A 26577-nucleotide genomic window follows, 5' to 3' on the forward strand; every position below is an offset into this window, starting at 1 on the left:
GATGAAGTGAAATGCAGTATCAACAAAACATTAATGCTAAATGGAAAAACATATTTTACATTGCTTTGGTTTTAAATTTTAAATTAATTAAAATAAACAAAATAAAAATTTGAGTTTCTTAGTCACACTTTCTACATTTTAATTCTCAATAGCCACATGTCTCCATTGGACAACACAACTCTGTAGATATTGCTTTGTATACTTTTCTTTTTACATCTTTATTGGAGTATAATTGCTTTACAATGGTGTGTTAGTTTCTGCTTTATAACAAAGTGAATCAGTGATACATATACATATGTTCCCATAGCTCTTCCCTCTTGCGTCTCCCTCCCTCTCACCCTCCCTATCCCACCCCTCCAGGCGGTCACAAAGCACCGAGCTGATATCCCTGTGCTATGCAGCTGCTTCCCACTAGCTGTCTACCTTACGTTTGGTAGTGTATATATGTCCATGCCTCTCTCTTGCTTTGTCACAGCTTACCCTTCCCCCTCCCCTTATCCTCAAGTCCATTCTCTAGTAGGTCTGTGTCTTTATTCCTGTCTTACCCCTAGGTTCTTCATGACATTTTTTTTCCCCTTAAATTCCATATATATGTGTTAGCATACGGTATTTGTCTTTCTCTTTCTGACTTACTTCACTCTGTATGACAGACTCTACTCACCTCATTACAAATAGCTCAATTGCGTTTCTTTTTATGGCTGAATAATATTCCATTGTATATATGTGCCACATCTTCTTTATCCATTCATCTGATGATGGACGCTTAGGTTGTTTCCATCTCTGGGCTACTGTAAATACAGCTGCAATGAATATTTTCGTACATGGCCCTTTTTGAATTATGGTTTTCTCAGGGTATATGCCCAGTAGTGGGATTGCTGGGTCATATGGTAGTTCTATCTGTAGTTTGTTAAGGAACCTCCATACTGTTCTCCACAGTGGCTGTATCAATTTACATTCTCACCAACAGTGCAAGAGGGTTCCCTTTTCTCCACACCCTCTCCAGCATTTATTGTTTCTACATTTTTTGATGATGGCCATTTTGATGGGTGTGAGATGATATCCCATTGTAGTTTTGATTTGCATTTCTCTAATGATTAATGAAGTTGAGCATTCTTTCATGCGTTTGTTGGCAGTCTGTATATCTTCTTTGGAGAAATGTCTATTTAGGTCTTCTGCCCATTTTTGGATTCGATTGTTTGTCTTTTTGTTATTAAGCGGTATGAGCTGCTTATAAATTTTGGAGATTAATCCTTTGTCAGTTGCTTCATTTGCAAATATTTTCTCCCATTCTGAGGGTTGTCTTTTGGTCTTGTTTATGGTTTCCTTGGCTGTGCAAAAGTTTTGAAGTTTCAATAGGTCCCATTTGTTTATTTTTATTTTTATTTCCCTTTCTCTAGGATGTGGGCCAAAAAGGATCTTGCTGTGATTTATGTCATAGAGTGTTCTGCCTATGTTTTCCTCTAAGAGTTTGATTGTTTCTGGCCTTACATTTAGGTCTTTAATCCATTTTGAGCTTATTTTTGTGTATGGTGTTAGGGAGTGATCTAATCTCATACTTTTACATGTACCTGTCCAGTTTTCCCAGCACCACTTATTGAAGAGGCTGTCCTTTCTCCACTGTACATTCCTGACTCCTTTATCAAAGATAAGGTGACCATATGTGTGTGGGTTTATCTCTGGGCTTTCTATCCTGTTCCATTGATCTTTCTGTTTTTGTGCCAGTACCATACTGTCTTGATTACTATACCTTTGTAGTATAGTCTGAAGTCAGGCAGCCAGATTCCTCCAGCTCCGTTTTTCGTTCTCAAGATTGCTTTGGCTATTCGGGGTCTTTTGTGTCTCCATACAAATTGTGAAATTTTTTGTTTTAGTTCTGCGAAAAATACCAGTGGTAGTTTGATAGGGATTGCATTGAATCTGTAGATTGCTTTGGGTAGTAGAGTCATTTTCACAATGTTGGTTCTTCCAATCCAAGAACATGGTATATCTCTCCATCTATTTGTATCATCTTTCATTTCTTTCATCAGTGTCTTATAATTTTCTGCATACAGGTCTTTTGTCTCCTTAAGTAGGTTTATTCCTAGATATTTTATTCTTTTTGTTGCAATGGTAAATGGGAGTGTTTTCTTGATTTCACTTTCAGATTTTTCATCATTAGTGTATAGGAACACCAGAGATTTCTGTGCATTAACTTTGTATCCTGCTACTTTACCAAATTCTTTGATTAGCTCTAGTAGTTTTCTGGTAGCATCTTTAGGATTCTCTATGTATAGTATCATGTCATCTGCAATCAGTAACAGCTTTACTTCTTCTTTTCCAATTTGGATTCCTTTTATTTCCTTTTCTTCTCTGATTGCTGTGGCTAAAACTTCCAAAACTATGTTGAATAAGAGTGGTGAGAGTGGGCAACCTTGTCTTGTTCCTGATCTTAGTGGAAATGCTTTCAGTTTTTCAAGATTGAGGACGATGTTGACTGTGGGTTTGTCATATATGGCCTTTATTATGTTGAGGAAAGTTCCCTCTGTGCCTACTTTCTGCAGGGTTTTTATCATAAATGGGTGTTGAATTTTGTCAAAAGCTTTCTCTGCATCTATTGAGATGATCATATGGTTTTTCTCCTTCAATTTGTTAATATGGTTTATCACATTGATTGTTTTGCGTATACTGAAGAATTCTTGCATTCCTGGAATAAGCCCCACTTGATCATGGTGTATGATCCTTTTAATGTGCTGTTGGACTCTGTTTGCTAGTAATTTGTTGAGGATTTTTGCATCTATGTTCATCAGTGATATTGGCCTGTAGTTTTCTTTCTTTGTGACATCCTTGTCTGGTTTTGGTATCAAGGTGATGGTGGCCTCATAGAATGAGTTTGGGAGTGTTCTTCCCTCTGCTATATTTTGGAAGAGTTTGAGAAGGATAGGTGTTAGCTCTTCTCTAAATATTTGATAGAATTCGCCTGTGAAGCCATCTGGTCCTGGGCTTTTGTTTGTTGGAAGATTTTTAATCACAGTTTCAATTTCAGTGCTTGTGATTGGTCTGTTCATATTTTCTGTTTCTTCCTGATTCAGTCTTGACAGGTTGTGTATTTCTAAGAATTTGTCCATTTCTTCCAGGTTGTCCATTTTATTGGCATAGAGTTGCTTGTAGTAATCTCTCATGATCTTTTGTATTTCTGCAGTGTCAGTTGTTACTTCTCCTTTTTCATTTCTAATTCTTTTGATTTGAGTCTTCTCCCTTTTTTTCTTGATGACTCTGGCTAATGGTTTATCAATTTTGTTTATCTTCTCAAAGAACCAGCTGTTAGTTTTACTGATCTTTGCTATCGTTTCCTTCATTTCTTTTTCATTTATTTCTGATCTGATTTTTATGAATTATTTCCTTCTGCTAACTTTGGGGGTTTTTTGTTCCTCTTTCTCTAATTGCTTTAGGTGTAAGGTTAGGTTGTTTATTTGAGATGTTTCCTGTTTCTTAAGGTGGGATTGTATTGCTATAAACTTCCCTTTTAGAACTGCTTTTGCTGCATCCCATCGATTTTGGGTCATCGTGTCTCCATTGTCATTTGTTTCTAGGTATTTTTTGATTTCCTCTTTGATTTCTTCAGTGATCACTTCGTTATTAAGTAGTGTATTGTTTAGCCTCCATGTGTTTGTATTTTTTACAGATCTTTGCCTGTAATTGATATCTAGTCTCATAGCATTGTTGTCAGAAAAGATACTTGAAACAATTTCAATTTTCTTAAATTTACCAAGGCTTGACTTGTGACCCAAGCTATGATCTATCCTGGAGAATGTTCCATGAGCACTTGAGAAAAATGTGTATTCTGTTGTTTTTGGATGGAATGTCCTATAAATATCAATGAAGTCCATCTTGTATAATGTATCATTTAAAGCTTGTGTTTCCTTATTTATTTTCATTTTGGATGATCTGTCCATGGGTGAAAGTGGGGTGTTAAAGTCCCCTACTATGAATGTGTTACTGTCAATTTCCCCTTTTATGGCTGTATTTGCCTTATGTATTGAGGTGCTCCTATGTTGGGTGCATAAATATTTACAATTGTTATATCTTCTTCTTGGATCGATCCCTTGATTATTATGTAGTATCCTTCTTTGTCTCTTCTAATAGTGTTTATTTTAAAGTCTATTTTGTCTGATATGAGAATTGCTACTCCAGCTTTCTTTAGATTTCCATTCGCATGGAATATCTTTTTCCATCCCCTCACTTTCAGTCTGTATGTGTCCCTAGGTTCGAAGTGGGTCTCTTGTAGACAGCATATAGGGTCTTGTTTTTGTATGCATTCAGCCAGTCTGTGTCTTTTGGTGGGAGCATTTAGTCCATTTACATTTAAGGTAATTAAATTATGTATGTTCCTATTCCCATTTTCTTAATTGTTTTGGGTTCATTATTGTAAGTCTTTTCCTTCTCTTGTGCTTCTTGCCTAGAGGAGTTCCTTTAGCAGTTGTTGTAAAGCTGGTTTGGTGGTGCTGAACTCTCTCAGCTTTTGCTTGTCTGTAAAGGTTTTAGTTTCTCCATCAAATCTGAGTGAGATCCTTGCTGGTTAGAGTAATCTTGGTTGCAGGTTTTTCTCCTTCATCACTTTAAATATGTCCTGCCAATCCCTTCTGGCTTGCAGAGATTCTGCTGCAAGATCAGCTGTTAACCTTATTGGGATTCCCTTGTGTGTTATTTTTTCCTTGCTGCTTTTAATATGTTTTCTTTGTATTTAATTTTTGACAGTTTGATTAATATGTGTCTTGGCATATTTCTCCTTGGATTTATCCTGTATGGGACTCCCTGTGCTTCCTGGACTTGATTAACTATTTCTTTTCCCATATTAGGGAAGTTTTCAACTATAATCTCTTCAAATATTTTCTCAGTCCCTTTCTTTTTCTCTTCTTCTTCTGGAACCCCTATAATTCGAATGTTGGTGCATTTAATGTTGTCTCAGAGTTCTCTGAGACTGTCCTCAGTTCTTTTCATTCTTTTTTCTTTATTCTGCTCTGCAGTAGTTATTTCCACTATTTTATCTTCCAGGTCACTTATCCGTTCTTCTGCCTCAATTATTCTGCTCTTGATCCCATCTAGAGTATTTTTCATTTCATTTATTGTGTTGTTCATCATTGTTTGTTTCATCTTTAGTTCTTCTAGGTCCTTGTTAAATGTTTCTTGCATTTTGTCCATTCTATTTCCAAGATTTTGGATCATCTTTACTATCATTATTCTGAATTCTTTTTCAGGTAGACTGCCTATTTCCTCTTCATTTGTTTTTTCTGGTGAGTTTTTACCTTGCTCCTTCATCTGCTGTGTGTTTCTCTGTCTTCTCATTTTGCTTAACTTACTGTGTTTGGGGTCTCCTTTTTGCAGGCTGCAGGCTCGTAGTTCCCGTTGTTTTTGGTGTCTGTCCCCAGTGGCTAAGGTTGGTTCAGTGGGTTGTGTAGGCTTCCTGGTGGAGGGGACTAGTGCCTGTGTTCTGGTAGATGAGGCTGGATCTTGTTTTTCTGGTGGGCAAGTCCACATCTGGTGGTGTGTTTTGGGGTGTCTGTGGACTTATTATGATTTTAGGCAGCCTCTCTGCTAATGGGTGGGGTTGTGTTCCTGTCTTGCTAGTTATTTGGCTTAGGATGTCCAGCACTGTAGCTTGCTGGTCGTTGAGTGAAGCTGGGTGCTGGTGTTGAGATGGAGCTCTCTGGGAGATTTTCGCCATTTGATATTATGTGGAGCTGGGAGGTCTCTAGTGGACCAATGTCCTGAAGTTGGCTCTCCCACCTCAGAGGCACAGCACTGACTCCTGGCTGCAGTACCAAGAGCCTTTCACCCACACGGGTCAGAATAAGAGGGAGAAAAAGTAGAAAGAAAGAGTTAGTAGAAGTAGAAAGAAAGAAAGAAAGAAGGGAGGGAGGGAGGGAGGAAGGAAGGAAGGAAGGAGGGATTGAAGGAAAAAAAGAAAGAAAGAAAGAAGATATAAAGTAAGATAAAATATAATAAAGTTATTAAAATAAAAAAATAATTATTAAGAAAAAAAATTTTTTTTTAAAAAACAGACGGATAGAACCCTAGGACAAATGGTGGAAACAAAGGTATACAGCATAAATCTTGCTTTCAAAGTCCACCTCCTCAATTTGGGATGATTTTTTGTCTATTCATGTATTCCACAGACGTCAAGTTGATTGTACAGCTTTAATCCGCTGCTTCTGAGGCTGCTGGGAGAGATTTCTCTTTCTCTTCTTCGTTCTCACAGCTCCCAGGGGCTCAGCTTTGGATTTGGCCCCGCCTCTGCGTGTAGGTCGCGGGAGGGCGTCTGTTCTTCGCTCAGACAGGACGGGGTTAAAGGAGCCGCTGATTCGAGGGCTCTGGCTCACTCAGGCGGGGGTGGGGGCGGGGGGGAGGGAGGGGCACGGAGTGCGGGGCGGGCCTGCGGCGGCAGAGGCCTGCGTGACGTTGCACCAGCCTGAGGCACGCCGTGCGTTCTCCCGGGGAAGTTGTTCCTGGATCCCGGGACCCTGGCAGTGGCGGGCTGCACAGGCTCCCCGGAAAGGGGGCGTGGATAGTGACCTGTGCTCGCACACAGGCTTCTTGGTGGCGGCAGCAGCAGCCTTAGCATCTCATGCCCGTCTCTGGGGTCCGCGCTTTTAGCCGCGGCTCGCACCCGTCTCTGGACCTCTTTTAAGCAGTGCTCTTAATCCCCTCTCCTCACGCACCAGGAAACAAAGAGGGAAGAAAAAGTCTCTTGCCTCTTCGGCAGGTCCAGACTTTTCCCCGGACTCCCTCCCGGCTAGCCGTGGCGCACTAACCCCCTGCAGGCTGTGTTCAGGCTGCCAACCCCAGTCCTCTCCCAGCGCTCCGACCGAAGCCCGAGCCTCAACTCCCAGCCCCGCCTCCCCCGGTGGGGGAGCAGACAAGCCTCTCCGACCGGTGAGTGCCGGTCGGCCCTGATCCTCTGTGCGGGAATCTCTCTGCTTTGCCCTCCGCACCCCTGTTGCTGTGCTCTCCTCCGCGGCTCCGAAGCTCCCCCCCTCTGCCACCCGCAGTCTCCGCCCGCGAAGGGGCTTCCTAGTGTGTGGAAATCTTTCTTCCTTCACAGCTGTCTCCCACTGGTGCAGGTCCCGTCCCTATCCTTTTGTCTCTGTTTATTCTTTTTTCTTTTGCCCTACCCAGGTACGTGGGGGGTTTCTTGCCTTTTGGGAGGTCTGAGGTCTTCTGCCAGCGTTCAGTAGGTGTTCCGTAGGAGTTGTTCCACATGTAGATGTATTTCTGGTGTATATCCTTTGTATACTTTTTAAGTTTAAATAAATGGAGCACTGTTTTTATCTTTCTGCAAGTTGCTTTTTGCACTTAACTTTATGTTCTGAGATGTATTCACACAGATATTGTGTAGAACTTGCCTATTCTTCTTAGCAGTTGTATAGTATTCCATCACAGATGGACTGAATCAAATACTACATTTTACTATACTATACAGTCACCAAACACAATATTTTATTTATCCAATCCACATTTTATAGACATTTAGATTGTTTCTGGTTTTTGTTATTACAAGCAATGCTGCAGTAAACTCCTTGTACATATCTACTTGGGTGTGATACATAGAAATAAAATATATATTTTTCAATATATACATTTTCAATTTTAGAAGCCATTTTATGCTAGCCTGGGAATTCCAATTTCTTCGTATTCTTACTAACATATTGTCATACTTAAAAGCAACTGGATGATCATCTTAGTTTTAATCTTTTTGGCTGGATAGCTTAACAAACTAGCTTAGAAGGACACAGGTCTCAGATTTTTGTAAAGAACACATATAATCAACAAATTACCCAAATTTGAGAAATATACTATTTTAAATGATTCCAGGAGAAACAGGAAATGTCAGTTAACCACAGGAATCCTTATGGTTAAAAGCCAAGGGTAGGAATATTAAAGGTGCCTCTTTCATTTATATGATTATTTGGTAGCATGTAATCAGAAAAACATTAGATAAACAAGAAAGGCTATTTTTAAAATCTTCTAGTTATAGAACCAACAACTAATTTAGGGTGAATAACTAAATGTAGAAAGAAGAAAAAAAAACATGTGTCTAGGAAAGAAATTATAACCCCACTGAATTCACATCTATTAGCATTTTGGTATTTAGCGTCTAGTCTTTTTTGTTTTGCAGTACAATATGTATTGATCATCAAAATAATAAAGCCAATATCTTTTGCCCAAGCTTCCTTAGCTTTGTGCTTGCTAGGGTATTTACAGTGTTCTCTTAACTCACCAGTTATTCACGACAGCAAGGAAAACCACAGGCTTATTCTCTCACATTGCTTCCTTCCCTACGGCTCTGGAGCTTGGCCTTGGTTCTTCCTATGGCAGTTGTCACAGTCTGTCCTGGCTTCTAATTATTTAGACATGTGTTTCTTGTCCTCATTTAGACTTGAAGGCAGAGGCTGCCCTTTATTTTTGCCCTCATCCCCCCATAGCTCCAACTACACACCGTGCCTTCTACTTAACACATTCTCTTCTCCTTTAAAAACACATATGTTCTTTAAACATTTGTCATGAATAAATGAGTATCAGAGATGAGGAAAGGAATAATTTCCATCATACTTAATATCTCAGTTCTGCCTTTGTTGTGTACTATAGCTTTTATGGGAAATTTTGGCATCTCTCCTATACATTGTAAAAGTCCTTCAGGGCAGGTACTATATGTCTTCTTTGTATGCATTTATCAAATATTTATTGAGCAATTATTTATGTGTAAGTGTTTGTGATGGGGTTGCGATGGGGTGAGAAGAAAAATACAAAGAGTGTCTATAGAAATAAGACATGGTTTTGGCCCTAGAAGTTTATAAATTAGTGGGGTTAGGGAAAAGTAAGCCTACTTTTCATACTGTCTAAGAGAATGGGAAGGACAAAGCTTTAGGGAGTATCTACTATGACACTTTGCTAAGGTAAGTATTATTATGAGCATTTTGTTGCTGAGGAAACTGAAGTTTCAAGAAATTTATCAAGTGCCAGGACTTAGGTCTTTCTGACTCCAAACCCAATCTTTCTCATTTGGAAACAGGGATTCCAGAAACATATGTAGAGTGGGTAAACATTGGGAGCGCATGAGCGCTGGATTACTCACCATTTAAATCGTAGTAAATTGAGGAAAGAAGAGGGATTAAACCTGAGACATTTCTCTTTTCCAGTATGACTCTCAGACTAAGATTTGGCTGTTCTTGGCTACTGGATGTTTCCTTCAGGCAACCACAGTGGCCTTTCCTGACGCGAGTCTTATTTCTCTTTCTTAACTTTTCCTTTAGGGAAAGCTTCCCGGAAGTGACATTTGAACTGGGTTGAGTGGTGGCTATCCAGGTTAGACAAGGGCCAGGAAGGTGTTCTGGGCAAAGGAACAGGATGGGCCAAGACCCGAAAGGTATTGCTAGATCTTGGGTTCAAAAGAGTGCTGGTGAGGGCAGGAAACGGGCTCCCAATGTTGTCAGAGTTACAGTATGAAGTATTTTTAACAAAACCAACCAAGCCACTTGGTCCCAGGACTCAGCGCCCTGCACAAGAACACCGCAGGTGGTGGCTAAACACCTACCGGCCTGGCTGTGGACCCTAGCCCAGAGGAAGTATATATAGTCTTTTGTACCTGCTCCACCAGGAGTGGATTCTTTTTCCAGTCTGTGTTCTAAGAAGAGTGCTCTTTTTATGAGTCTTCCTCCAGGAGGAGAGGACACTTTTTCTTACTTTGCACAGAGGCTCAGTTTGACAGATTGCTACCCTACCTATTAGTGTTTAGAAATTCCTGTTCTCTTAGAAAAGGAAGGTTTCCCCACTGATTTCAGTCTAAGAGCCCCTGGATAGAAAACAAATATAGATCCCAAGTAGATAACACACGTGGAGAGCAAATTATTTTTTTCCCTTAGAAAGGAGGTATTTTCCACTTTACTCAGCTGACCATCCCTTTTCTTTTTTCCTCTGCTCCTCAATCAAGCTATTTGCTCAAAAGAATTAGAAAAAATAGGAAAAGTAAACATGAGCTGCCTACTATTTAGTTTCCTTATCTGTGTAATGGGGATAATTCTATTACCTACTTCATGAAGCTCATGAGACTTAAATGCAGTAATTCATATCAAAGAGAGTTGGAGTAATAGCTAGCAAGTCAGATGTGCTCAAGAAGCATTAGCTGCGCTCCTTCTCCCCTGCCTCTCCTCTTCTTTTTCCTCCTTCTTCTACATGATCAAATGCTTATTTGGATCAATATGCTCTCTTTCTCTCTTGCTTGCTGATTACTTTCTGCTCAAATGGCCATGAAATGAATTGGATAGTCCTTATCACATTTACATAATGTTAAATATCTTTTAAGGCATGAGAATTTTGAGAATTAATAACGCTCCCTTTTCTGTACGGGTTTAATGCAGTCTGAAGTCCCATTGACTATTCTATCCATTTAAGTGATTTTTGTCAAAATATCCAGGGTTGGTCTTTATCTTTAAACTCTGTTTTCATAATGAATGCAAAAACCTGTAGGTACATAAAAATGGCAAAATATCTTTAACTTTAAAGTCTTTAAATGAGTTAAGAGGGTCTAATAGTAAAAAGTGTTTTTATAATTTTGAGTGAATAAGCCAGCTTCTACATTAATCTAAAATACATTAATCTCAAATAAATGTAATTCCTATGAAAGTATTTCAGTTCATTTTATTATACCCAGTTTTTTAAAAAAAGAAATCCATCTCCAAATATACCAATTCTGTTTTCTGTTTATAGAGGAGAGCTGAAAAATGGATAACCCAAAGTAACATATATTTTGAAAAATTTTGCAGGATACCTTAGACTGTATTACACAATTGTTTTTCCTGGACTTATTTCTTTATGTTCTTTAAAAAAGAGTAATATAAAAATTATTTTGCATTTTCTGAGTAGACTAATTGACAGGTGGGGAGATCACAAGTTCACCATTGTAAATCTCCAAACCTAGCTCTGCTAGTTGGTAGTTGAAAATTGAATGTAGGTATCTTTATGTAACCAATAAGAACAGGTAGAACAAAGTCTACATCTATCAAATATCCATTTTCTACAGAGGGTTTTAAGATTTGCTTTAGTGGAAGTGGGCTTTCGGAGGGTGGTGAGTATAAAATAAATCTTGTACTACTTGCTTATTCTATCCCTTTCACAAATTTTCTCCTATTACAATTTTGAGGAAGAAATATGATTTTGTTTTCTTTGATTAATTTTATTCCTGCAAGGCTATTCAACATCTAAAGGCTTACTAAGAGTAATGGTCGCAAGAAATGGAATATTTGACCCTTTAAATAATAAATTCTGGCAGTGGTTACTCAGGTATATCATCAAGAAGGTTGTTAAAATACTCTTAATTTTGTTCTGGGAGGAAAGATGGATTACTTCTGCCTAGGACTTCTGCAAACAAATACTGATTTTCACATATTTTAGTTTAGAAATATATACTTTTCTTCAATATTTTTTTGAAGAACTTTGATTTAACAGAAATGCTACATTTATTATATTTTACTCCTTGAAAATAAGGGGATCGAGCAGATGATATTCCTATGTTGTCTGGAAAGAATTTGATTTTGCAGAATTTATAACAATTCTGACAGATGAGGACTTCAGGAATCCAACTTGTTGTGATTTTAGATATAAATCAATCACCTTTAAGTGATTGATAACTCCTGAAATCAGTTTAACTAAAGGATGCCTGGTACTGATAGACTGGCCAAAATCAGTAACTAAATTTCCCTTATAAGAAGAATAAATATGACATCATTCCTCTTTGATTACCTCTCCCCCCACCCCGATATTTTTAAGTCAAATGTAAAAAGAGAGAGAGAGAGACAAGGAACATAAATAAGGCAGAAGAAACCATCTATTGTCTTCGATAGCTCGTGGTTTAGATGGATTAACAGATTAAACAAACATAAATGACTCTGTTACTGAATAACATAACTTTCCTGGAAGTTTTGTAGTATTGTGGTTAAGGTATAGGTGATAGACTCAGAGAGTCCAGGATGAAAATCTTGTTCTGACATGTTCCAGCTAGGTGGATTTGGACAACTGTTCAATCTCTTTAAACATCGGCTTTCTTGTCTATTAAATGGGGATAATAGTACACGTTTAAAGTTGTTTTTTTTTTTTAATGAGAATTACACAAGCTAAACCTCAGGCAAAGTGCTTAGCATACAATGACTGCTGAAAGACTCTTAGCTATTTTGGTTAGAGTGACGCTTGTGGATGACAGAGTTCTTAACTGTTAAAGGGGCTGAGGGCAGAGCAGTGGTCCTAGTTAGGTGGCTTCAATCAGACACAACATCCTATAGGAAAGGAAATTTGACCCCCTTTTTTTTTTTTTTTTGCAGTACGCAGGCCTCTCACTGTTGTGGCCTCTCCCGTTGTGGAGCACGGGCTTCGGACGCGCAGGCACAGCGGCCACGGCTCACGGGCCCAGCCGCTCCGCGGCATGTAGGATCTTCCTGGACCGGGGCATGTGTCCCCTGCATCGGCAGGCGGACTCTCAACCACTGCGCCACCAGGGAAGCCCTGACCCCATTTTTGAAATGCCAATGTGTGGATGAAGAAGGAGAAGGAATATTTCAGGTATTGAAACTGACATGCAAGTAAAAACAAACATGCTTTTGAAGCTAAATAAGTCATGCTGATTGGAGTTTGAAAATACACTTGTTTGCCCTGATGTGGATTTGTGTAGCAAAGTAAGAAATGATGAGGTTGGTTAGGTAAATGATCAAATGAATGTTAGCTCACATGTGAAAAAATCTATTTGGAGATAGGGGACTTTTGGGTTCTTAAACCAAAGAATGAGATAATAAAACCGATCTTTGTGAAGGTGATTCCAGGAGTAGTTTTTGTGTTGGATGAGGAAATAATGGAGTCTGTGGAGGGTGTTTATGATCCAGGTACTACACCCGTGGAATAGGAATGCAAGAGAACAAGGAGGCATCTTGGATATGGCACAGCTTGGTAACACACTCAAGGTGGGAACTAAACTAGTGCAGTTGATAATACCTTCTGTTATTACTTTATCTGTTTCCTTGGATGTAAATAGAACCTCCCATGCCATCCCAATGGAGGAGATGAGCTTTGTCTAGGAACTTAATCAGGGCTTTTACAACTGTAATAGAGTTCTGGATTTTGGTTACTCCAAGGGAATCCAGGTGCTGAGGAACTGCAGGGAGATAAATGACTCTGCACAAGGAAGTGGCAGGAATGTGTGTATAGGTGTGTGTGTATCTTTTTATTTTTTTTCTCCTGATTGAGCTGACATAGGAGGGAAGATGTGAGAAGGCTAGAGGAGACATAAAGGATACCAAGAACATTTATGAATGGAGATTTCTAATATTAAATGTAAGTTTTTGTGTGATGTATTTTTTTTTCAGTATTCGCAGACATTCCAGCACAGATACCATGCTGCCATGAGTGAGTGTCTTATTGTGTGTGTGTGGGTGTGTTTGTGTTTAAGTTATGGAAAGGGAGTAAGATCTACACTTGGGTTGATGTGATATGGAAAACAACTTTGGCCTGGGAAGACAAAATGATCCTTAAGCTGAACTGAATGAGCAGAGGAGGGAGCTGAATGTCAAAGGTGTTCATGACAATAGGATTCTGGGAATTTGCAGAAATCCCAAGGAGGACATGGACTTCCTACAAGTCACTGCGTGTGGGTTTGAGTTACCCTTATTATGATCTTAAGGAATAGGGTGACTGGCTGAATATTTATAGGGATAAAGTTGACTTTACACACTTATTTTAGTAGGGATAAGAGGTGACTAAATATATCTGCTTCTTTTTTTTTTTTTTTTTTTGCGGTACGCGGGCCTCTCACTGTTGTGGCCTCTCCCGCTGCGGAGCACAGGCTCCGGACACGCAGGCTCAGCGGCCATGGCTCACGGGCCCCCCGGAACGGGGCACGAACCCGTGTCCCCTGCATCGGCAGGCGGACTCTCAACCACTGCACCACCAGGGAAGAAGCCCCATGCTTCTTTTAGTATTATATGCCCTCTAGGCCTAAGCTGCCTCAATGGCTTTTTTTTTTTTTTTTTAAACATCTTTATTGGGGTATAATTGCTTTACAATGGTGTGTTAGTTTCTGCTTTATAACAAAGTGAATCAGTTATACATATACATATGTTCCCATATGTCTTCCCTCTTGCGTCTCCCTCCCTCCCACTCTCCCTATCCCACCCCTCCAGGCTGTCACAAAGCACCGAGCTAATATCCCTGTGCCTTGCGGCTGCTTCCCCCTAGCTATCTACCTTACTACGTTTGTTAGTGTGTATATGTCCATGACTCTCTCTCGCCCTGTCAAAGCTCACCCTTCCCCCTCCCCATATCCTCAAGTCCGTTCTCCAGTAGGTCTGCGTCTTTATTCCTGTCTTACCCCTAGGTTCTTCATGACATTTTTTTTCCCCTTAAATTCCATATATATGTGTTAGCATACGGTATTTGTCTTTTTCTTTCTGACTTACTTCACTCTGTATGACAGACTCTAGGTCTATCCATCTCATTACAAATAGCTCAATTTCATTTCTTTTTAAGGCTGAGTAATATTCCATTGTATATGTGTGCCACATCTTCTTTATCCATTCATCCGATGATGGGCGCTTAGGTTGTTTCCATCTCCGGGCTATTGTAAATAGAGCTGCAATGAACATTTTGGTACATGACTCTTTTTGAATTTTGGTTTTCTCAGGGTATATGCCCAGTAGTGGGATTGCTGGGTCATATGGTAATTCTATTTGTAGTTTTTTAAGGAACCTCCATACTGTTCTCCATAGTGGCTGAACCAATTCACATTCCCACCAGCAGTGCAAGAGTGTTCCCTTTTCTCCACACCCTCTCCAGCATTTATTGTTTCTACATTTTTTGATGATGGCCATTCTGACTGGTGTGAGATGATATCTCATTGTAGTTTTGATTTGCATTTCTCTAATGATTAATGATGTTGAGCATTCTTTCATGTGTTTGTTGGCATTCTGTATATCTTCTTTGGAGAAATGTCTATTTAGGTCTTCTGCCCATTTTTGGATTGGGTTGTTTGTTTTTTTGTTATTGAGCTGCATGAGCTGCTTGTAAATTTTGGAGATTAATCCTTTGTCATTTGCTTCATTTGCAAATATTTTCTCCCATTCTGAGGGTTGTCTTTTGGTCTTGATTATGGTTTCCTTTGCTGTGCAAAAGCTTTGAAGTTTCATTAGGTCCCATTTGTTTATTTTTGTTTTTATTTCCCTTTCTCTAGGAGGTGGGTCAGAAAGGATCTTGCTGTGATTTATGTCATAGAGTGTTCTGCCTATGTTTTCCTCTAAGAGTTTGATAGTTTCTGGCCTTACATTTAGGTCTTTAATCCATTTTGAGCTTATTTTTGTGTATGGTGTTAGGGAGTGATCTAATCTCATACTTTTACATGTACCTGTCCAGTTTTCCCAGCACCATTTATTGAAGAGGCTGTCCTTTCTCCACTGTACATTCCTGCCACCTTTATCAAAGATAAGGTGTCCATATGTGCGTGGGTTTATCTCTGGGCTTTCTATCCTGTTCCATTGATCTATCTTTCTGTTTTTGTGCCAGTACCATACTGTCTTGATTACTGTAGCTTTGTAGTATAGTCTGAAGTCAGGGAGCCTGATTCCTCCAGCTCCTTTTTTCGTTCTCAAGATTGCTTTGGCTATTCGGGGTCTTTTGTGTTTCCATACAAATTGCGAAATTTTTTGTTTTAGTTCTGTGAAAAATGCCAGTGGTAGTTTGATAGGGATTGCATTGAATCTGTAGATTGCTTTGGGTAGTAGAGTCATTTTCACAATGTTGGTTCTTCCAATCCAAGAACATGGTATATCTCTCCATCTATTTGTATCATCTTTCATTTCTTTCATCAGTGTCTTATAATTTTCTGCATACAGGTCTTTTGTCTCCTTAGGTAGGTTTATTCCTAGATATTTTATTCTTTTTGTTGCAATGGTAAATGGGAGTGTTTTCTTGATTTCACTTTCAGATTTTTCATCATTAGTATATAGGAATGCCAGAGATTTCTGTGCATTAACTTTGTATCCTGCTACTTTACCAAATTCATTGATTAGCTCTAGTAGTTTTCTGGTAGCATCTTTAGGATTCTGTATGTATAGTATCATGTCATCTGCAAACAGTGACAGCTTTACTTCGTCTTTTCCGATTTGGATTCCTTTTATTTCCTTTTCTTCTCTGACTGCTGTGGCTAAAACTTCCAAAACTATGTTGAATAAGAGTGGTGAGAGTGGGCAACCTTGTCTTGTTCCTGATCTTAGTGGAAATGCTTTCAGTTTTTCACCATTGAGGATGATGTTTGCTGTGGGCTTGTCATATATGGCCTTTATTATGTTGAGGAAAGTTCCCTCTATGCCTACTTTCTGCAGGGTTTTTATCATAAATTGGTGTTGAATTTTGTCGAAAGCTTTCTCTGCATCTATTGAGATGATCATATGGTTTTTCTCCTTCAATTTGTTAATATGGTTTATCACATTGATAGATTTGCGTATATTGAAGAATCCTTGCATTCCTGGAATAAACCCCACTTGATCATGGTGTATGATCCTTTTAATGTGCTGTTGGACTCTGTTTGCTAGTATTTTGTTGAGGATTTCTGCATCTATGTTCATCAGTGATATTGGCCTGTAGTTTTCTTTCTTTGTGACATCCTTGTCTGGTTTTGGCATCAAGGTGATGGTGGTCTCGTAGAAGGAATTTGGGAGTGTTCCTCCCTCTGCTATATTTTGGAAGAGTTTGAGAAGGATAGGTGTTAGCTCTTCTCTAAACGTTTGATAGAATTCACCTGTGAAGCCATCTGGTCCTGGGCTTTTGTTTGTTGGAAGATTTTTAATCACAGTTTCAATTTCAGTGCTTGTGATTGGTCTGTTCATATTTTCTATTTCTTCCTGATTCAGTCTTGGCAGGTTGTGCATTTCTAAGAATTTGTCCATTTCTTCCAGATTGTCCATTTTATTGGCATAGAGTTGCTTGTCGTAATCTCTCATGATCTTTTTTATTTCTGCAGTGTCAGTTGTTACTTCTCCTTTTTCATTTCTAATTCTATTGATTTGAGTCTTCTCCCTTTTTTTCTTGATGAGTCTGGCTAGTGGTTTATCTATTTTGTTTATCTTCTCAAAGAACCAGCTTTTAGTTTTATTGATCTTTGCTATCGTTTCCTTCATTTCTTTTTCATTTATTTCTGATCTGATTTTTATGATTTCTTTCCTTCTGCTAGCTTTGGGGTTTTTTTGTTCTTCTTTCTCTAATTGCTTGAGGTGCAAGGTTAGGTTGTTTATTCGAGATGTTTCCTGCTTCTTAAGGTGGGCTTGTATTGCTATAAACTTCCCCCTTAGAACTGCTTTTGCTGCATCCCATAGGTTTTGGGTCGTCGTGTCTCCATTGTCATTTGTTTCTAGGTATTTTTTTATTTCCTCTTTGATTTCTTCAGTGATCACTTCATTATTAAGTAGTGTATTGTTTAGCGTCCATGTGTTTGTATTTTTTACAGATCTTTTCCTGTAATTGATATCTAGTCTCATGGCGTTGTGGTCAGAAAAGATACTTGATACAGTTTCAATTTTCTTAAATTTACCAAGGCTTGATTTGTGACCCAAGATGTGATCTATCCTGGAGAATGTTCCATGAGCACTTGAGAAAAATGTGTATTCTGTTGTTTTTGGATGGAGTGTCCTATAAATATCAATGAAGTCCATCTTGTTTAATGTATCATTTAAAGCTTGTGTTTCCTTATTTATTTTCATTTTGGATGATCTGTCCATGGGTGAAAGTGGGGTGTTAAAGTCCCCTACTATGAATGTGTTACTGTCGATCTCCCCTTTTATGGCTGTTAGTATTTGCCTTATGTATTGAGGTGCTCCTATGTTGGGTGCATAAATATTTACAATTGTTATATCTTCTTGGATCGATCCCTTGATCATTATGTAGTGTCCTTCTTTGTCTCTTGTAATAGTCCTTATTTTAAAGTCTATTTTGTCTGATATGAGAATTGCTACTCCAGCTTTCTTTTGGTTTCCATTTGCATGGAATATCTTTTTCCATCCCCTTATTTTCAGTCTGTATGTGTCTCTAGGTCTGAAGTGGGTCTCTTGTAGACAGCATATATAAGGGTCTTGTTTTTGTATCCATTCAGCCAATCTGTGTCTTTTGGTGGGAGCATTTAGTCCATTTACATTTAAGGTAAGTATCCATATGTATGTTCCCTTTCCCATTTTCTTAATTGTTTTGGGTTCGTTATTGTAGGTCTTTTCCTTCTTTTGTGTTTCTTGCCTAGAGAAGTTCCTTTAGCATTTGTTGTAAAGCTGGTTTGGTGGTGCTGAACTCTCTCAGCTTTTGCTTGTCCGTAAAGGTTTTAATTTCTCCATCAAATCTGAATGAGATCCTTGCTGGGTAGAGTAGTCTTGGTTGCAGGTTTTTCTCCTTCATCACTTTCAGTATGTACTGCCACTCCCTTCTGGCTTGTAGGGTTTCTGCTGAGAGATCAGCTGTTAACCTTATGGGGATTCCCTTGTGTGTTATTTGTTGTTTTTCCCTTGCTGCTTTTAATATGCTTTCTTTGTATTTAATTTTTGACAGTTTGATTAATATGTGTCTTGGCGTATTTTTCCTTGTATTTATCCTGTATGGGACTCTCTGTGCTTCCTGGACTTGATTAACTATTTCCTTTCCCATATTAGGGAAGTTTTCAACTATGATCTCTTCAAATATTTTCTCAGTCCCTTTCTTTTTCTCTTCTTCTTCTGGAACCCCTATAATTCGAATGTTGGTGCGTTTAATGTTGTCCCAGAGGTCTCTGAGACTGTCCTCAGTTCTTTTCATTCTTTTTTCTTTATTCTGCTCTGCAGTAGTTATTTCCACTATTTTATCTTCCAGGTCACTTGTCCGTTCTTCTGCCTCAGTTATTCTGTTATTGATCCCATCTAGAGTACTTTTAATTTCATTTATTGCGTTGTTCATCATTGCTTGTTTCATCTTTATTTCTTCTAGGTCCTTGTTAACTGTTTCTTGCATTTTGTCCATTCTACTTCCAAGATTTCGGATCATCCGTACTATCATTATTCTGAATTCTTTTTCAGGTAGACTGCCTATTTCCTCTTCATTTGTTTTTTCTGGTGAGTTTTTACCTTGCTCCTTCATCTGCTGTGTGTTTTTCTGTCTTCTCATTTTGCTTATCTTACTGTGTTTGGGGTCTCCTTTTTGCAGGCTGCACGTTCGTAGTTCCCGTTGTTTTTGATGTCTGTCTCCAGTGGCTAAGGTTGTTTCAGTGGGTTGTGTAGGCTTCCTGGTGGAGGGGACTAGTGCCTGTGTTGTGGTGGATGAGGCTGGATCTTGTCTCTTTAGTGGGCAGGTTCACGTCTGGTGGTGTGTTTTGGGGTGTCTGTGGCCTTATTATGATTTTAGGCAGCCTCTCTGCTAATGGGTGGGGTTGTGTTCCTGTTTTGCTAGTTGTTTGGCATAGGTTGTCTAGCACTGTGGCTTGCTGGTCGTTGAGTGAAGCTGGGTGCTGGTGTTATGATGGAGGTCTCTGGGAGATTTCTGCCGTTTAATATTATGTGGAGCTGGGAGGTCTCTTGTTGACCAGTGTCCTGAAGTTGGCTCTCCTACCTCAGAGGCAGAGCCCTGACTCCTGGCTGGAGCACCAAGAGCCTTTCATCCACACGGCTCAGAATAAAAGGGAGAAAAAGTAGAGAGAATTAGTAGAAGTATGAGGAAAGAAAGAGGGAAAGGAGGAAAGGAAGGAAGGAAGAAAGAAGCAAAGAAGGAAAGAAAGGGAGGGAGGGAGGGAGGAAGGAAGGAAGGAGGGAAAGAAGGAAAAAAGACAGAAAGAAAGAAGATACAGTAAAAATAAAATAAAGTATAATATAGTTATTGAATTAAAAAATATTTAGAAAAAAAAAAACGGACGGATAGAACCTTAGGACAAATGTTGGAAGCAAAGCTATACAGAGAAAATCTTACACAGAAGCATACACATACACCTTCACAAAAAGAGGTAAAGGGGGAAAAATCATAAATCTTGCTCTCAGAGACCACCTCCTCAATTTGGGGTGATTCGTTGTCTAAAGGAGGGAAGGAAGGAAGGAAAGAAAGAAAGAAAGAATGAAGGTAAAGTATAATAAAGTTATTACAATTAAAATTAATTATTGAGAAAAAAAATTTTTTTAAAAAACCATGGACAGATAGAGCCCTAGGACAAATGGTGGAAGCAAGAGTATACAGGCAAGATCTCACACAGAAGCATACACGTACCCATTCACAAAAAGAGGAAAAGGGAAAAAAATCATAGATCTCGCTCCTAAATTCCACCTCTTCAATTTGGGATCATTCCTTGTCTATTCAGGTATTCCACAGATGCAGGGTATATCAAGTTGATTGTGGAGCTTTAATCTGCTGCTTCTGAGGCTGCTGGGAGAGATTTCCCTTTCTCTTCTTTGTTCTCACAGCTCACAGGAGCTCAGCTTTGGATTTGGCCCTGCCTCGCGTGTAGGTCGCTGGAGGGCGTCTGTTTTTTGCTCAGACAGGACAGGGTTAAAGGAGCCGCTGATTCGGGGGCCCTGGCTCACTCAGGCCGGGGGTGGGAGGGGGGAAGGAGGGGCACTGCGTGCGGGGCGGGCCTGCGGCGTCAGAGGCGGCGTGACGTTGCGGCAGAGGCCGGCGTGACGTTGCACCAGCCTGAGGCCCGCCGTGCGTTCTCCCGGGGAAGTTGTCCCTGGTTCCCGGGAACCTGGCAGTGGCTGGCTGCACAGGCTCCGCGGAAGAGGGGTGTGGAGAGTGACCTGTGCTCGCACACAGGCCCCTTGGTGGCGGCAGCAGCAGCCTTAGCGTCTCCCGCCCGTCTCTGGGGTCCGCGCTTTTAGCCGCGGCTCGCGCCCGTCAATGGCTTCTTGATGTTGCTGCCCAGGTAGGAGCCTCAGAGGAGTTAATTTGCCTGCCAGGTTGGTTTGGCTTCTCAGCCTTTCACCGATCCGGAGATGTCACACTGTGGATGTCTGTGTCTTTCTGACTTACCTCCAGGACTGAAGTAAGACTGAAAGCCTCACCTCCCCTGCCACTTGTCAATAAAGATGACAGCTAGAGATGATTTTTCTATGGCAGAATAACATTTAAAATTTTTAAGTACTTAATGTCTACTCCCAGAAACATGGGGAAGGAAATCTGAGGCACTAAATTGTTTCCGATAATTTTTTTTTTTTTTTTTTTTTTGCGGTACGTGGGCCTCTCACTGTCGTGGCGTCTCCCATGGCGGAGCACAGGCTCCGGACGCGCAGGCTCAGCGGCCATGGCTCACGGGCCCCCTGGAACGGGGCACGAACCCGTGTCCCCTGCATCGGCAGGCGGACTCTCAGCCACTGTGCCACCACACCAGGGAAGCCCCAGATGAATGTTTTTACGAATCTTCTTGGAGTCATCCCTTGGTCTTTGTCTCATTTCTGTCTAATTTTGTGGTTATAATACTACTCAAAAATTAAATGTCACAAAGCACAAACCAAATAAACATGTCTGACCTTTTTGATTTTTATTATTTTTAGTATTATACTTAATAATTTTCCTGCTTTTTAGCAGTTTTGCTAATAAAATAAATGGGAGATGTGGGTGGGAAGTAAAATAGAGAGAATTATGTGGAACTGGTGCTTGTGACAGGGTTAAGAGCAGATTAGTTCGGTTGGAATCCCAGCTCTTCTACTTCCTAGCCTGGTAACCTTAAAGAAGTTATTTAAACTCTCTGGTTCTCAGTTAAACTCATCTGTAAAATGGGGTTAATAATGGTAACTACCTCTCAGGGCTCTTAAGATAATTCATGTAAAGGTCCTAGAACAGTACTGGGCATCTAGTGAGTGCTCAGTGAGCTATTTATTTTTATTATTGTTATAACATATTATTATTATTATTCATAGAAAAAATAGTCTACTGGGAAAACTAATCTCATTATTTTATTGGTTTCACTTTGTGAAAAGTGATACTTTCTCATTTGCTTATTTGTCATAGCGAATACATTTGCTTTCCTACGACTTTTGGCTATTTTCACAAATTCATATTTAAATGCATAAAAATTTGCTGTGATTGTGGATATTCTAAGAATGTTGCATTGAGCTTGAAGACAGCACCCAAAAAGGAATTCCTAGCATTTGTAGCATGATTAGAATAAGTGTGAGGTCTCCCCAGGGGTTGCCTTTGAAAGGAATAACATTCATTTGAAAATGCAAGTTCTTTTTTTATTTTATTTTAATTAATTTATTTTTTTGCGGTACGCGGGCCTCTCACTGTTGTGGCCTCTCCCGTTGCGGAGCACAGGCTCCGGACATGCAGGCTCAGCGGCCATGGCACACGGGCCTAGCCACTCCGCGGCATGTGGGATCTTCCTGGACCGGGGCACGAACCGGTGTCCCCTGCATCGGCAGGCAGACTCTCAACCACTGCGCCACCAGGGAAGCCCAAGTTCTTTTTTTAAAAAAATGACATACCCAAATTCATTCATAATACTGTGATAGGGAGAATAATGAATGGTCCCCCAAAGATGTACACATCTTAACCCCCTGAACTTGTGAATATGTTATGTTACATGGCAAGGAGGAATTAAGGTTGCTAATTAGCTACCTTTGGGATGAGGAGAGTATCCTGGATTATCCAGTTGGGCCCAGGGTTTCTTATAGGTGAAAGAAACAGGTGAGTCAGTATCAGAGTAATGCAGCATGACAAAGACTCATCCTCCACTGCTTGCTTTGAAGGTGGAATGAGCCAGGACCCAAATCTGCAGGCAGCCTCTAGATGCTGGAGAAGGTAAAGAAACGAATTCTCTTTCATCTAGAGCCTCCAGAAGGAATGCAGCCCTGCCACCCCCTTGATTTTAGCCCAATGAGACCCATTTCAGACTTCTGACCTCCAGAACTGTATGATAACAAACCTGTGTTGCTTTAAACCACCAAATTTATGGTAATTTGTTATAGCAGCGATAGGAAACTAAAACAGTACTGTACCACCCAAGGTGTAGATGTTAGTAAAGAAATGTTCTCTGCTATTTAAGTGGAAAGGTTACCTTCCTTTCCATTTCACTGGGCAGAGATTACTTGCAGTTTGAAGCACATGTTAGAGGCTGAAATGAGAATGGAGGATAAATAAGGGTCTTGAGCTAAAGGCAGAGCGAATCACGGAAGGGAATCTTACCTTGGGCAGAATGGCTGTGTTTGTGGAAATTTTTAAAAGATTAAACTGATGACGCTTCTATTTATAGAGTTATTCTGATTGTTTCTGTTTTCCCCAGGCTACTAGAGGTAAATACATATGCTATTCATTGACAAATCTGTCTTTTTCTATGGAAATATGTTACAGAGTATCTGCAACTTTTAGGTGTATTAAAGCTAAAAAAGAAAAAAGAGACAATTAAAAAATAGTGTATGTCGGCATGAGGTGTGGGTGATTATTCTGCAGCGTAATTTTGTGGAAGTGGGCACAGGATTTTTAGGATGTGAAACAGTCAAGTTTAAAGGCAAAAGGAGCATTTGCTGAAAATGGATCACAGGGAAGGATTCAAACAAGAGAATTTCAATAGAACTAGTATGGTCAGAAGAGGCAATGAAAATAGAGGCCAAGTGAGCTAGTGCAAACTGAAGGAATTAAAAAGAATAAGCAGAGTTATTTACAGCTTTATCAGGGAAAAAGGAATACAAGAGAGAGAATGGCCCATCAATAAATGAGGAGGGAGGAGAAATCGATGTTAGTTGTAAAATGTCTGAGCTATTGAACTGCTTTTTTCAAGTCTACCTTATAAAAAAAATAGGGGTCTGGATAATTAGGAAGTAATTAAGGTCTCACTGACTTTGAGGCACTATTGATCATAAATAAGTAAATAATTACCGATTGCATTAATAAAATGGGTGCATGTGTAGAAGAAATACATTCTATAATAAATTCTCCTGATCCAATGGTAATTATACCATTTGTGAAACTAGCAATGGATTGGGGGGGGGGGAACCCACTTCCTAACATGCACAATTAATTAGATGCAATGATTTGACCAGAGGAAAAACACAAAGGAATGAGCTCTTCAGGATGAAATCTAGAGGATCTGCAATCAGTTTACTTAAACAACACCAACACCCACACACAAATAACATTGTAGCAAAACAATCTAAAGTCTAGACCACCAGGTGTGGGATCAGGAACTACACAAAGTACAGTTCTTCACGCTCATTGTCCAGAGAACCTGGATCATTCAGGTGACTGACTACACAATTTTTACAAATGCTAGGTAATTGGGAGTTTAACATCTCCAGAACTAAAATGTTATGGAAAGTTGCAGACTTTCCAGTTTGTGCTACACCATGTGGACCTAGGTATGAGCTCGGTATAGTATGAATTGGATGAACACATCTCATACACTTTTTATTAATTAATGAATTGATGTAAGAATGGACTTTTTTGGTAATTCCGAGGTGGTGTACAGTGGGGAAGAACAAGATTTGTAGTCAGAGAGAACTGGGTTAGAATCAGCCCTATGCAATGGCACATATCCAAGTTCTTTGACCTTTCTGAAGGAATATAATTATATTTACTACATATGGTTTTATGAAGATTATGTGAAATAGCTGATATACTGCTCTTGGCACAAAGTAGATACTCAACAAATAAAACTTATTGTCATAATAATATGGTAGATTTGAGTGAAACATGATATAAATGTTTGCTTGAAAGCTAGGGAACTCATAATCTATTTTTTGCTCTAATCTTGAATAACATAGCACTTGGCATATTGGTACTTGATGAATGGTAGCAATTAACATGTATTTATTATTTAGCTCTGTTACCTTGGGAAAATTATAGTCTCACTTTACCTCGATTTCTGCATAAATTAGGATTAACCTATCTTTTTTCGAGCATTTTCTGTGTTCTGAGCATTATTGAGGCACATGGTTCCTGCAGGAACTTAAGAGTTTAGTTGCAGAGGTAAAACTAATGTATAGGAACAACTAGAGGTAAAAGTGGGTGTAAATTCTCAGTTGCATCAGGAGTTCAGAGAACAGAGAAGGTAAATCGTAGCAACAGAAGGCATGACAAGGGAAAAAAATTGTACTTAACTTTGGGCCTTGAGGGTAACAAGATTTGGATGAATGAGGAAATGTTGGAGAGGCAAGAGTGCTTTTTGGGTGGTGGGGGACAGCCTGAGCCAAGGTGTGAAGGTAAGAGTGAATGCATCTGCTGATTGTATTTCTGAGACATGGAGCATATGATCTGGTATAAGTTTTGAGGATTGTGCCAGAATATTTGAATTTGGGGCCATTGTCTTTGTCTGAAGAGAGGTGAGTGGATGTTGACTAAAAGGGAGTGTTAAGGTTGGAGAAATAACTGGAGGACAAAGCAGAAGGATGCTGCCACTTGTAATAACTATCTTTCTAAGGGTTCATGGCTTTAGATAAAATGAGATATTTGAATCCCTAAAATGCTTTCCTTCTTGTGAGGATCTGCAACCATCCAAAGATATTTCATTTTTCTTGTCTGTTTCTTTCGCTAGCCTATGAGTCCTTTGAGGTGGGAACCACGTTTAGTTCATCTCCATATATGAGCCCTTAATGTGGTACCTGACACATAATCATGAACACAAAGTACTTGTGGAATGGATGAAAGCTGCTGTAGGTTATAAACATGAAAGGACATTTAATATTTGTCTCTCAATTACATTTATTTTGGTTGCACATTTTATCTACTTCTAAAAGGTCTTATAGTGGCTTGCACATTGAAATAGAATACTTGTTAAGAAACAGAAATCATATTTCAGAAGGAGAAAGTTTCCCTCCTTTTAGGCACCAAGGCCAAGCAGATTATGATACTCCAGCAAGAAATTTGGATTTTGTTTCTGGCAGTTGTAACTTAAAGTGAATCACACTGTGCTTTCATTTCCTGATAAGCAGCCTACAACATTCAACTGCAGAGAAAGAGTTTTCCCTGGAAACAAATTGAGAAGGAAATGATCACATGGGAGCTTGTAATATTTCAATTAAACCTTCCCATGTAGGGAGGGATATTCAATTGGATGTGAGTGAGCATAAAATAGGCTCTAGAGAGAATTGGCACAGAGACCAGCCCCATTTCTTCTGGCTCTCCAGATGGTTCATGGATGAAATTTACCCAGTTTAAAATTTTTATTTACTTTTTTTATTTTGGAAGTGCTGTGCATCTGGAAAAAATAACCACAAATTCAGTTGTTTAAAAAGTAAAGATATTTAGGTATAGTTAGAAAATGGAGTTCACATTAAATGATTTTGCTTTGAAACATGGTAAGTAACTTGGAAAATAGCACAAAACACTTTGCAGGGCCATGGCTCATAAATTTATAACATTGCTTTTATTAATTTGGAATCTTCATGAGCTGAGATGAAGAGAGCAGTCCTTGAATTGATTTCCACATTATGCTGATTTTGTGATCATCTGTGTACTAAGAGACCACCCAATTCATCTCTGTTGTAACTAACACCAGATTTTGTACTGGGTTTGAGATCTCTGGCTATGACATGCAACATATTTTAAAAATCTGTTTGATTGATAGTTTAATCATTGTTCCCTATT

The sequence above is a fragment of the Delphinapterus leucas genome, chromosome 4, assembly GCF_059928025.1.
Source record: "Delphinapterus leucas isolate spDelLeu-1000000601 "Yukka" chromosome 4, BTC_Dleu_Yukka2, whole genome shotgun sequence".
NCBI lineage: Eukaryota > Metazoa > Chordata > Mammalia > Artiodactyla > Monodontidae > Delphinapterus > Delphinapterus leucas.